The sequence below is a fragment of the Heptranchias perlo genome, chromosome 30 (assembly GCF_035084215.1).
Source record: "Heptranchias perlo isolate sHepPer1 chromosome 30, sHepPer1.hap1, whole genome shotgun sequence".
NCBI lineage: Eukaryota > Metazoa > Chordata > Chondrichthyes > Hexanchiformes > Hexanchidae > Heptranchias > Heptranchias perlo.
The window spans coordinates 13173570-13187075 of NC_090354.1; positions in this window are offsets into that span (position 1 = coordinate 13173570).

Consider the following 13506-nt stretch of genomic DNA (forward strand, 5'->3'; position numbering starts at 1 on the left):
GTGGATAAGTAAGTGTGCTACACTGAATGGAGCTGTCCTGAAGGAACTTTGATTTTAGAGGGCATTTGTAATCCTGCAGGGAGGGAGGACAGGTTTCAGAGGCAAGCTTATCGAGTTATCTCTGAAAATGTAGGACCACAGACCTGCTCCATTTTTGTTGCGAGTAGCATAAATCTGTTGTAGCAACGACACCAGGTGTAAATTCCAAAATATACATTCGCGTTAAACCTGCGGCCACATAAGGAGTAGAATATTATGATAGTTATAGAATAATATGGTGAACTGACACTGCTTTCAACTACCAAAACAAATCCATTGGTGTAAACTTAGGTAGGGTATCTCACCTTCAAGACTGCTAAAAATCAATTGGTCACAAGTTTTGAATCACCTATTACTTGATTTATCTTGTCTTCTTTCATGCTCTTTTCAACTTTGATGGTGTCCTGCACTATGGGACTTGACTCTTCACCTAGATTTCTTAGGGGAAAATATCTAATTAATTTTAAACTCCTGTCCATTATCTTTTTTTGAGGGTGGGATACCCTTTCTTTAAAGGTGTACTGTCGTCTTGCCCATTGCTGGGTCTTTGTCCTGATGCCATGCACTATCCCAGCCAAGTAAGTGTGAGATGACCCAGCCCTTGCAACAGTGCTGGAGTGTCTAAAAACAGCTAGTGGCTGACCACTTCCTCAATTTTCCCTCTCTCCTTGAGGGAAGTGTTTTGTTTCTGCTCTGTAATTCCTAAAAATGGCATGGCTGAGATCAAGACTGTTTTTATATTGGTGTCAGTGGGGTGTAACAGCTCTTCGTGGACGCTGGCCTTAGCCAATCTGTAGGCTTACATTGGGATTGCTGTTGGCTGCACAAGACCTGCACTTCAGGAACTGCCAACACCAACTCCCACTGACTGGGGTTGGCAACTCTGGTTGAACATATTCTTGGAGATTTCATCACATGCCTTCCTGCCTCCAACTGCTCCACCTCCACACTCCCACCATTGGTCGCCCGACATGTCCATCCTCATGGTTAATTACCTTCCTACGCCAATCGGAAAATTAATAGACTCTTCATTACCCGATTAGATGATTCTTCACGGTCGGTTAACAACCTTTTTTACCCATGTCTAGTATTTTTATAACTAATAAATTTTTTAAAAGGCAATTTTTTATTACCCCTGTGATTTTTCTCTTGGGCTGCTCATGGCAGTGTCCTGGAAATTAGTCTTTAATTTCTGGAGACTCCAGGACAATCCTGGAGGGTTGGCAACCTTAACACTGATGCCAATGTAAAAATCAGCTCAAATGTAAAGAGCAGGGGCACCAACCATTTTATGGCACTCTATAGAATTGAGGATCTTACACACTTTGGCACCACCACTCTTTTTTTTCTGCCTACATTTACCTATTTTTGGAGAAACGTTTGACCAGATGAGTATAATGGTGTTACCATACAGGTGGACATTTTGAACCACTGCAGCAGCACATCACCTTTAAACATCCACCTGTGATCATTACCTCCTATTCTCCTTCCCTTCTTTGTTTGGCCAGATCAATAAAAGAGTTCATCTGCCTTTTTTGAGTTCTGACAAAGTTCGAGCCATAAGTCATCGATACACAAGTGGAGTCAAGGGGCCTCTGGGAGAGAAAGTAAAAAAAAACGGGGGAGAGAAGGGAGGTTTGTATCCCCAAATTTGCTGGATATTTTTTCCCTCTCTAGCCCAGAGATGCTGAGGCCAATTATAGCAATATGGCTGACATCAGCTAACGCAACACAGATTAAGGATTGAATCTGGGAGCTTGCTGGTCTGAATGGCTCATTACCACACAGTGCATGTGCACACTGAGCCATCAGAGAGGCTTCCCAATAATTGATCTTTATTTCACTATTGAGCTTGTGCTATCTTATTTTTGGGAAGTTCTCATATGTTCATTGAGTCTGATCTGACTTTTTGTTTTCCCTTGTTCAAATATATATAATTAGAGGTACGTACATAAATCTAAATGAAACTTTGAGAATACAAAAAGTTGTGGTCTGTTTTATCTGTTTATATCCAATACCATCCAAAACCTACTGATGCTGGCCACATGTCAGTTATTTGGTGTCTGTGACTGTATCAGTTCATTTAAAGGTGTAGGTACAGTTGCTTGGTAACTACTGTACCACCTAAAAGTCCAAACTCATGAGGTTTCCAAAAGCTTCTTTATTTTCTTAAAAATATCACCTAGCTGCTATCTTTTAAAACATTTTAAAAAAAATTAAGAGCATTAAATGATTCAAGAATTCTGTTTTCATTTTAATGAACTGCAGCAAACAAGGATTGTGCTGTACAGTATATCATGTGTTATTTGTTTCCTCCTGTACAGTCTTTAACACTACCATATGGGGAAAAGATAAATAGTTCCTAAGGCAGCATCTATCTATAAATGATAAAGAGTGAGGCCCCAATCACCAAGCAACAGCAGAAGAAAGGTTTACATACTCACTGCGCAAACATCAGGTTGTTATACAGGTGTTTGTTTAAACCCAGCAAACCTGGCAGCTACATCACCCAACAGCTGCCTTATTGTATATTATAGTTCCCATTAACTTTGTGTGGTCTGTGATCATTAACTGATTATAGCAACAGCAGCCTTTGTAAGTGATAGGGTTTTTAGTGAAAGGTAATTATAACATTTGTGAGATTGCAGAAATGATAACTGGAGGCACGGGTATGCACCTTTACAACCATCTCAATTCTTATTTCATGTTAAGGATAGCTCAGGATTTTAAAAAAATACTTCTGTATTTTAATTCCCCACCATCTCCCTACCTCTTTGGAAAGATAAAACAGTCTCTGTTATCCACAGATATTAGCAAAGTCGCCCTCTAGGGGTAAGAAGCCTAAGTGTGAATATATCAAATCGCAATTGGGATTCCAACTTGAGTCTCTTTGTCAAGGATCCTCTAGCATGCAATCAATGCAGTTACTAGATGTGGTAATACCTGACATTCTTCACAGTCTTAGAATTTTACTTTTGAAGCAACACAATTAAATTTGTGTAATAACCAAACTGATATGTGATATAAGTGCAGAAATTACCAATGCTGATATGAGCAGACAAACGCTTAACATGTTGCTATGACATTTCTCCATCTGTCGTCTTAACGCATTAACCCATTTATTTTAATGCCTTCAGTAAAGTAGTGGGCGAAGGGACGTGAGACAAACTCATTAGACTTTGCCTGTTAATATCGCCAAAAGTAATTTTTTAGGATATGATCTTCTTGTCATCGCAATATTAAAAAACCATTTTCCCCCCAAATATCCTCACTGAGCAAAGACCTCCTGGGGTCTTCCTGGTCACTGTGGCTCAGAACCATACTGGGAGGTGGCTTTCCATACTGAGTCATCACGGGAGTTTGGTCCGGATAAGATTTCTTTCATGTGTTTGCAATTTCTTGGAACACTTCAGCACTTTGCTGTAAGCAGCTGTCATTGAATAGGATGCAATCAATTACAGTGCGCAGTACTAAAAGGATGCTTTGACTGACATCAAGAGGCCATGAAATGGTGTTGGTAACTGTTCTGTCTCAGACTTCCTGTAGTAATCTGATTGAATGGAGTGCTGTGGCAGAAAAAAAGAAGGCAGCACAAAGGGAAAGAAACTGAGAGAGAAATCAGTGCCAAACATTTACAAAGTAACCTCTATAACTGTCTTTCTGTACATTAATGTGTGTGTTTTATACAGTTTGACTGTTAATTATTGAGCTATAAATAATGTCTGTAGACTCTTGATGGCTTAGTAGATAAATGTATGGTATGTCACTAAGCCACAAGTATTCATCCATATGCCAGAATGTTACCAGTCAGTGATCTCATTTGGGGGATTCCAACTGGCTTCAATGCCCCTAGACTAGGGGGGAGGGAGGGGGTATCTGCCAGGGTTCCTTGTCTTGATTGCTCTCCACTGACCCCTACTGGAAGGTATACATGTATGAGTGTCATTGTGGACAGAATAGGGGCCCACTATGATGCTCTCCATGAACACTCAATAACTAGGCTCACACATGAAGAAAAATGGTCACGGCTGCCAGAGGATGGGCCCGGTGTCTGCAGGATATACCTCAGCAAAAGCCGGCATCTTCAGAGGAGGAGGGGAGAAAATTGTAATAATAAAATATAATGCCCATTATGTCAGAGATATCAGGCATATCGCAGAGTGAGAGCGAGGGGCAGCTGTATAATCTATTAGAATTTTGGAACAACTTATTTCAAAATAACTTTTAAGACAAGAATGCTAAAATACTTTGATTCTTAAATGTTATTTTACACATTCACATAATCACAACTTGTCACTTATTGAATAAAAATGCAATTTCTGTCAGATGGAACAGAATAATGGCACAAGTCATTAAGGGCTATTTTCTTCTGTTCAGTTATCTTAATGAAAAGTATATGTGGGTAAAAGGTAGTGTCATATCGCTAGAAAGTGCCGAAAAACTACTCATTATATGTGGCACCGCTTGGAGGATTCCTATCTAAAAATGGATTAAAGAACATGAATAAATTGAGAAAAAGAACTGATTTTTACTTGTTCTGCTCTTGTTTAAGTCATTAAAGATGAAGTCATGCCATTTGGACAACTGAGAGATGACTAAGAGGAAATTAAATAGAGGTTTTAAAATTACAAAGGCTTTTGATAGGATGAATAGAGAAAGACTATTTCCTCTGGTTGTCAAGTCAGTGACGAGAGGGCTCATTGCTTTAAAATTCTCACTAAGTGAGTGAGGAGAGAGGTTAGGCGAAATTTCTTTATGTAGCGGGTTGTTGGAGCGTGGAATGCTTCACCACAGGAGGTAATTGATGCAGAAACCATTGCACCTTTTAAGGATAGTGGATAAATATTTGAAGCAGAAAAAGATACAAAGCTGTGGGGGGACAGCAGGACAGTAATGTTAGTTTTGGATTCCTCTAGCAAAGAGTCAGTACAGATATGATTGGCCAAATAGCTTCCTTCTGTACTGTAAACGATGGTTCTATGATGCTGTTTTTTCCATATAATGAAAGAATCATAGACTACAAAATGCGGTAAATGTGAATTAATTTTATTCAATTGTGCAGTGGTAGTTAAGGACATGCTTAATATGTTTTGCTGGTTAGTTTGCCTCTTGTGCGATGTGACCCTCTCTGTGCTGGTTGTGCATGTGACTTGCTAACAAGTAGTCCCCTGGTTAAAGGAGGCTTGTTTCAGCAAATTTAAGCATTTGGAAGAAACGATTGTGGTCAGATTTAAAGGAGTCTGAAAATATTTCTATAGTCTCAGAAAATATTTGCTCAGGACTGAATTAATTCTTTTTCTAGTTGTTTAGATTCCTCCTATTTTTTTACTCCAGGTGTTTTTTGTCTCTTGCATGATTTTCTTTAGTATGTAAATCATTTTAGTTGTTACTTTTCTCACCTTATCCTTCCATATTGTATTTTAAAATTACCGAAACTCACTGGGCACTGACTGACACAGTGGTAAGCACACTAACACTGTTCCACTTGAAGCAGTCAGTTCCCAGAATAAAGAGCCAACGCCACTCAGTAAAGCTCATTAACTACCTTATTAACCATTTAGCAGTTTCTCTTTCAAATGAAGAAACTAGCAAATAGATCCCCACCCTCCAGGGGTGTTACTTACTTTGTTGATGTTACACAAGATGGTCTCAGCACATCTAAATATACAACACTAAGAAAAGATTTTTATTTGTTTATCCTTTTGTTTTACCTCCTTCTTCATCTCTTTATTCTTGAGTTTTTGAAATTTATTGTTTCCATTGCTTTTTCATTTAAGAAATCTCGGTCCGTTTTTTGGGCACGAAACGGGCGCCTAAGCCTCCAATATGGCGGGCAGGAAGCTCGTGCACATTACCAGCTGGAAGTGCGCCACCTGCCACTTTGGATCAGGGTTCTCCATCGGCACGAGGAATGCACGCCAGAACTATGGAAAGTGCTAAAGACGTTATGTAAATTAGGGTTCTGTGTTGAATTCGTCCAGCAACTCGTCCGGCAGGAAGGACCCCTCACCACGCTCTTTAAAGAGATCATGCAGAACTTACAGGTTAGTCGCTGGTTTGTCATTTTAGGCTGCTGGTTAACTTCTGGGTGTTTCTTGGTGTGTTTTATGACTCTGGAAAGTTAAGTCTGACTGTTGAGAAGAAGATTTTGCTGGTATGCATTGTTATTGGTTGGCTCATTAATAGTTTGGCTACAATCATGGATGGTCTCATAGTGCTGCGTTCAGGGGGAGGGGGAGCAGCAAGGAAGACAGCAGAAAGCAGGAGCAGCTGCCACAAGAAGGAGGAGGAGGGCACTACATAGGAGGCCATACCCACAGTGGGTATTTAGGGAGCACTTCTCCTATATGAACTTCACTAAGCAGCAATGTATGAGGCGCCTTCGCTTCAGAAAGGAGGTTGTCGAGATATGTCCCCTGCAGCAGTCACAACTTGAGCCTCGCACCAGGGCAAGGACAGCCCTGCCTGAAGCTGTCAAAGTTACCGTGGACCTTAATCTTTATGCCACAGGCTGCTTTCAGGTTGTAGCAGATGACATCAGCAACATATCACAGTTGGCAGTCCACTGCTGTATCAGGGAGGTAACTGAGGCCCTCTATGCCAGGAGAAATAAATGCAAGTTGTTGTTGTGGTGCAGTGATTGCTGGAGAGTGAAGGGAAATGAGTAGGGGAGTATTGTGAGTAGTGAGACTGGAGGTCTAGGTGTGAGCAGAGAGTAAGAGAGCAGTATTCTTACCTTGACAACTCTGGTGAGGTCATTAAATTTTTTCCGGCATTGCAGCCATGTCTTGGGAGCTAAGATTCTGGCATTCATTTCCTCTGCCACCTCTTTCCACCAGCGACTGAGTTGATACCTGGAGGGCTTCCTACCCCCTGGGGGAAGGAGGATGTCCCTCCTCCTGTTCACTGCCTCGGCCAGGGCATCTTTCAGGCACAATCAAATTCCTAGGCCCTATATTATTATTGAATATTTATCTAGGTATGCAAAGACCATCTCATATAATATCAACAAAGTAGGGAATATGAGGAGTTATTTGCTATTTTGTTTATTTGAAAGAGAGACTGCAAAATAGTTAAAATATCCCCTATTTTGAAAAGGATGTGTGTACCCTGCCAGTTGGTGATATGCAACATTGGTCAAAATCCACCATCAGGCTTTACTAAACTCTTGGTGACAAGCAAGTCACTGCTCGGTATTATTCCCCATTGACTAAAAGGTAGTGAATACCCCTACTGTGGTCTCAGGGTAGGGAACGAAATAATTCTTAGGGTGAGAGGCAGAACCGAAAGGAAAGCAGATGTGCCAGGTCTGACTTATTCCATGTGCATCAAACGATCACACCCTGTCTCACACTAACTTGTGCATGGTATGGCCTTGTACTTATATGGAGATGGGATTACCCATATTACTAAGTGTAGAAACCAGCCTAATGCCATTACAGAACACTTTCATTTACATTAAGGAGCTTGAAGGAGGCAAGTCCAAAGTTCAGTTGTTGTTACTCACGCCCCTTAGCTTAGGTGAAACTATTCTATAGAACATTTTCTGTTGTTACTACTGGGTCATGGTGAAAGAACTGTACAGAGCAGTTTCACAGACACTAAGAAGTTTGAAGCATACCAGCCCAATTGATAGCTGTTGTCACCCATGCTACTCAGTGAAGAAGTTGTTCTATAAATCTTGTACAGCAGTTTCACTTATTTGGATTTCTGTACTATTGGAAGTTTCATGCTTGCAAAGTTTGAAAAGTTGGCATCTCTCGGGATACAGTAACTTGGGGACAGGTTTGGAAATGAAGCAATGCGTCGTGAAGACACCACTGTCTAGTCTGATTTAGATCAACTGTTTTTCTAGTCTTACTTACAGTCTGGGGGGGTGGGTGTTGTCTTTAGTGGGATGACATGTCGCATTTACTTTCCAATAAGCACTCGCCAGACATGATGTATTTCATGCTTCCATATACTGTAAACCTGATACTCTGATATTTTTTCACTTGCAGCGATTAAGATCGCCAATAGATGGGATTGCTTTAAGGGCAGTCTATGTTTATGTAACTTGAGCATAATTACAGTTATTACGCACACTGCAACAGCCCCTTTTCTGTGCCATGCTCATAATTTCTTTCTCTGCGAGTTAACTATTATATTTTTTGCTCACAGAGCGTTTTTCACTTTTGACATGCATTTATACTTTTAAACCAAGTACAGCAGAACTTTAATGTACACACATCCAAGAGCATCTGCTGTGCTTTGTTACAGATACAAGGCTGCTTTCTCTTCCTCCAGTTTGTGTCAATGTCCTTACTCCAGTTCTCGTGTGGTTTTCACACAAGTAATACATTTGAGTTATAAATTGGTTATATAAACATACACTCCCAGTTCTAAAATTCCAATGATACCCCTACTACCAACACTATTCACAGCCACGTGTAACAGGCCAAAGTGTAACAATAAGAGGGCAAAATTGTGTTTGAGCAACTGTTTCCAGATGTTCATTAACAAATCAAAAATGAGACTCCTACATATGTGAAGCACGGAGAGCTTTGTCTTTAAACCAGTGGGGATAACAGAGTGCAATTATGCTAATCAAACATCACTTACATTTGATAATTTGTTGACTTAGATTTGCTGAGTATATGCGTAAAGCTAAAAAAAAGATCAATGTTAATTGGAGAATTTGCATATGTAATTTATGAGATTTTGATTCTTTTCCTCATTCTGTATACACCAGTTACACTGCGATAGACCTGAGGATGCCATCTTTTATCAATATGTTTCCTTTTTACATGAATGCTTCATTTTGACCAAAGTTTAAACATAGATTGAAATGCAAAATTGTATTATTTGTCAGCAAGAAGATAAGTGTTGCTTGAATCCGTCAGGTTGAAGAAGGGAGTCTACATTTTCCAATATTAGTGTAATTTATGCCAGGATTTATTTTTTGGCAGGATTTAGACAGACTCTAATGCAAGTATGATATTTGCACCCAATGTTGTGAGGTCAACTTATTAGCATAGCTTCAGATGCAGATTCAGATGGGTGAAGGGAGTGCACTAGTGGTGGGAGTGCAAGAATGCATGTAAATGGAATTGAAAATGATGGGGACACGTAAAAGGGAGTGTCACAATAAGATGATAAAAACTCTGAAAAACATTGGAGAGCCTGGAAAAACATCTCGATCCATTTGCCAAGACTGAAGGTGTAGGGGACTAAGGTGTGAGAGGCAAAAATGAAGGCAATGGAAACCCAGGGTGCAGTTATGACTTTGGAGGCAAGCGATGGTGCAGCCCAGCATCTGATTGCCTGTTTGATTTCCCTGAAGGGGAGATGGTGCTGCATGAGGTGATTGCAAGGATGATGGTCCTCTGTGCAACACCTTGACACCATCCCCATAGGTCAACATTGCCTGCAAGTAAGTGGAGGCAAGCTTGAGGCTGCAGCTGATGTACCGTCAGGGTAGCTGCAGGCATCCTGCAACTGGGAACACAGATCTTAGCTGACCCAAATCTTGAGAAGACAGTTTCCGATCTTGAATGCCAGGTGGGTGTGCCAGGGCCCGCCAAAATGGTTCGTAATGCAAACTGACCTGACTGACATCCATCCATAGGTCCTCCTCTTCTTCCAAACATGCCATATAGGAGGATTCCTACTGGGAAACCCATTAGTGCCAGCAATGATGCTGAGGACAAAAAATAAATAATTCAGAATAAATGGCACAAATGCTCATGAAGGCTTAAGTGCCAACAAAAAGAAAACAAAATGAAGAAAAAGAATTAAGAAATGGCTGAAATATATTTACCATTATATTACTCTGACCTTTCCATGACTTCCAATATACATAATGTAGACTAGCGACCCTAGGTACACAGGAAGGACCCACCCCAAAATTAATATTTAAATGACGTGGCCGTCTGTTTGAGGTGGGTTCTTTCACATCACCAGTGCTGCCCTCCAAAACATTTTTTTGCCGCACAAAATGGGTCAAGGGAGGACTTCTGCCCGTTTCCCAATACTGGCCACTCGATTTATGCCACAACTATGCCCAGCCAGTATCAGAAAATCCAGCTAGAGTGTGTAGTTAGTGTTTAAGACTATATTATGTCATTGTATATTTTATCCATCAGAGGTAGTCTAGTCCTGGAGGCACTGTCATTTATTTAGTAAGCTCTTGGCTGAGAGAAGAACATTCGCTGCTGAAACAGTGGTATGAACAGGAATAAAGACAGTGAGATCGATTTTGACTGGCGCTCTGGTCGGCCACCCGTTCTGGCGGTGAAGTGGCCCCCCATGATTTTGAGGCCCTGGCCTCATTTAAATTTGGCGGGCGAGCTGCGGGGCGCCAAGCAAGCGTCCCGGTGCAGCTTGCTGGATTGAGACCTCAAGATCGGTGGCGGGTCGGGGTCCCAGGGCAGCAGTGGCCCAGATTATTTTTGTAGCAGTCCTGCTCCTGCTGAGCCCACAAAATTAATTTGACACTTGCCTTCAGCAGGCCTCTTTGGTTCCATTGCCCACGGAACTGGTCGGAGTGTGAACGGCGGAGGCTCCGAAAGGTTCTGACCTAAAATGGCAATCGGGGTCCTAAGACGTAAATAGGACCCTGAGTTCCATATTAAAGTGACGTATTGCCTGAAACAGGCAGGCGCTTTGGACAGGTGGCGGTAGGCCCCGTTCAAAATGGAGCCGGCTGTATTGCCGGTGTTAAGGGGTTGGGAAGACTACCGACCCCATCTTGAGATTATTACCACTGCGTTAATACCAGGCAAAGGGAGTGAAAATCGACTACCATGGGCTTGTAAGGGGAAAGGGCTCTCCTGAATTTTATTCAAATCCACTTCTACATACAGAGAGACTGTGCAGGAAGAAAAATTATTGATGAGTTTTGAGAAAAAAAAACTCAACTTCCATTCTCTGCCACATTGGCCAGCACAGTGATATAAAAATATTTTGACATGCAGAAAAATAAGATATCACTGTAATATGTGAATTCAGCGGGTTTAGCTGCTGGAAATGAGCCACTCAACCCCTTCAAATGGTGTTTTTTCTCCATTCTGCTTAGGTACCAAAGAGTGGAAAGTTGAGTTGGCTGCAGACACGTGGCAGAAACTTTAGTTTTCCAATGTCTCACTGAAAGAACTTGTGAAACAGTTTGACAAATGCCAAGATTTATTTTTGAGCACAACTCAAACCTGCCAAACGGCTTGGTGTATTGTAAATAAGATTCACATGTTTCTAAAATGAGTAGAGCCTAGAAGACTGCAGAATGTGTTTCAATGACATATGCCGAATGTCCAAGTAAAAACAACAAAACGCTCACCTTGAATGAACCGATTGTAACTAAAGCGGAAAAGAAAATAGACCTGCACAAAACCGTGGGCAGCTCAACTATTCCACATTATTGAATGAGCATCCTCCTTAGGGTGAGGTAACTGGGGTTTCTTTGGGGCTGAGTTCGCTCCAAGATGACATGCTGGGGGCAGAACTGAGCCAAATCCCCATGGTAGAGTTGGTAATGTGATACCTGAGCCAGACAGGTCTGAATAATTCCAAGGCACTGTTAAGTACCAGCCAGCCTGGCTCATTATTGGGACCTGGAGGAAGGAGGCTGGGATTCTTTACTTCATGGCTTCTCTGCAAGCCAATGTCCAATGGGTGGAGTGTTCCAAGCTGAGATGTTTACCAGTGCTCTGTTCTGGGATGCTGCCCATATTTAGCCTGTTAAACCCCAGTATTATCCCCTATGCACACTTGAGAGTCCCTATGCCTTGGCTATTGTCAAAATGCACCTAAAATCTCTGGATTTATGTAAGTGTGGTACATTTCTAAGGGAGGAGACTGTGCACTCTGTATTGGGCAAACAGGAATGTCGGGATGTGATCCCAGTGCTGCGCACGCTGCATGCATCTAAAGAGTCTGGTGGCAGGACCACGGGAAATTGGTCCGCTGGCCTCACTTGTTTAATAGCAGCGAGCTGCAGGCTGCAGTCGTGGCCCCAGAGGGAGCTCAGCAGTCCTGGGAGGCACGAAGATTGTCTGGCCCGTATGCCAGCTGAGATCATAAGGAGAAGGTGGTGGGGGGAGACAGAGGGCGGGCAATTGGGAGAAGGCAGAGGGGGTTGAGTGCTGGCCAGCACAGGCCCGCAAATTTAACGTGGAGTCAAGAGGAGCACACCTGCCTACTCCACAGAAAGGGTAAATAAAAAAATTAAAACTTACCTTTCAGCCTTCAACGGTCCCTTTAAGCACCTGAAAATACTGACCACAGCAAGTTCATCGCATGCAACGGTCAATAGCAAGCAAATTCCACAAAGGGGGCCTCAACAGGCATTAGGCCCCCATTTCAGGTGATCACTTTGGATGATCTTCTTTACCAATATGGCGGGCGGCAAACGTCCAGCGCAGAATGAGCCCGCGCACAACCTCCCGCCATATTGGAGACTTAGGCACCTGGTTTATGCCTGTAAAATAAGCGCGATCCTAATTCTAGGCCATATACATGCAAATTTCTCAGTAGCTTGATTTTTTTAAGCTCGGTGATGGGTTTCTGCGCATATTGGACATCTGCTGATCAAACAAAATGGAGCACGGATCTGACTCATGTTCTGATTATGCTCATTTTGATAAATTTCTCAGATTATTTTTTTTAATGGACCTCGCCATTGAAGCTTCTCATTGCAATGAGTCACATTTATAAATAAATGACATCTACAGAATTTCACTGACATCTACAGGATGTTTCTGGCTGTTTGGTGATGGAAACACCCAAATGCACCAAATGTGTGTTTAAAGAATACTGACCTCTGTGTGTTGCCTCCCTTTCCACTGTTTTCCTCTCTGTGTTGTCTGTGTTCACACACAAAGACAATTCATTTTAGTACAGTAGGGACTACTGTTTCCATTCATATACTTCCTTTAGTTAAAAGTGAATGAGTTTGTGCAGCTTTAATCTAGATTAAATCAGAGATTTTCCTATTTGGATTGCCCATTTTTATCTTGTGTCTCTTCTTCGTGGCTATGGTGTGTTTTCAGTCTCATTTCTGTTATAAGTTGTGTTTGAGACCCAGCTTGGCGGACAATTATGGGATGTAATTGTTGAAGAACTCCCAGAACCATATATAGCCTGTTATATCTTGTGTCTTTATGATATATATTAACTTTTACATGTTGATTATATCATTTCACTAATGTGTTGTTTGTTATAAGCACAAACTGTGCAAAGCTGTTCTTTTCATATAGTGCAATGCAATAATAATAGAGATTGCATCAAAACATTTGACCAGTTAGTAATGTGTAATAGAGTCATTATTTTGACCCTTCAGTGATTTGAGATATAAAAAATGTTTTATATTTGAGAGAAAATGTATCCTCCACTCTTATTTGTAGGTCAAATGGGTTTGAAAGCATCTTTCAAATACTGCACATTCACAAATAGTGATTAGGTCTAAATTAGGATCTCCTCTATGAGTCTTGA